We start from the raw sequence: 321 nt of genomic DNA on the forward strand, positions 1-321 counted from the left end.
TGGTTCTTGTCTTTGAGCCCATTTATATGATTTATGACATTTATTGACTTACGTGTATTCAACCATCCCTGCATCTCTGGGATAAAGCCGAGTTGATCATGGTGGATGATCTTTTTGATGTGTGTCTGTATGCAGTTTGCAAGTATCTTGTTGAGAATTTTTGCATCTATGTTCATTAAGGATATGGGTCTATAGTTTTCTTTTTTGGTTATATCTTTACCTACCTTTGGTATTAGAGTGATGCTTCATAGAAGGAATTTGGAAGTTCTCCCTCCAGTTTCTATCATTTTGAATAATATATTTTTTCAGACTCTATATATG

The sequence above is a fragment of the Nannospalax galili genome, unplaced genomic scaffold (assembly GCF_000622305.1).
Source record: "Nannospalax galili isolate Female #2095 unplaced genomic scaffold, S.galili_v1.0 scaffold158, whole genome shotgun sequence".
In the NCBI taxonomy this organism is placed as follows: Eukaryota; Metazoa; Chordata; class Mammalia; order Rodentia; family Spalacidae; genus Nannospalax; species Nannospalax galili.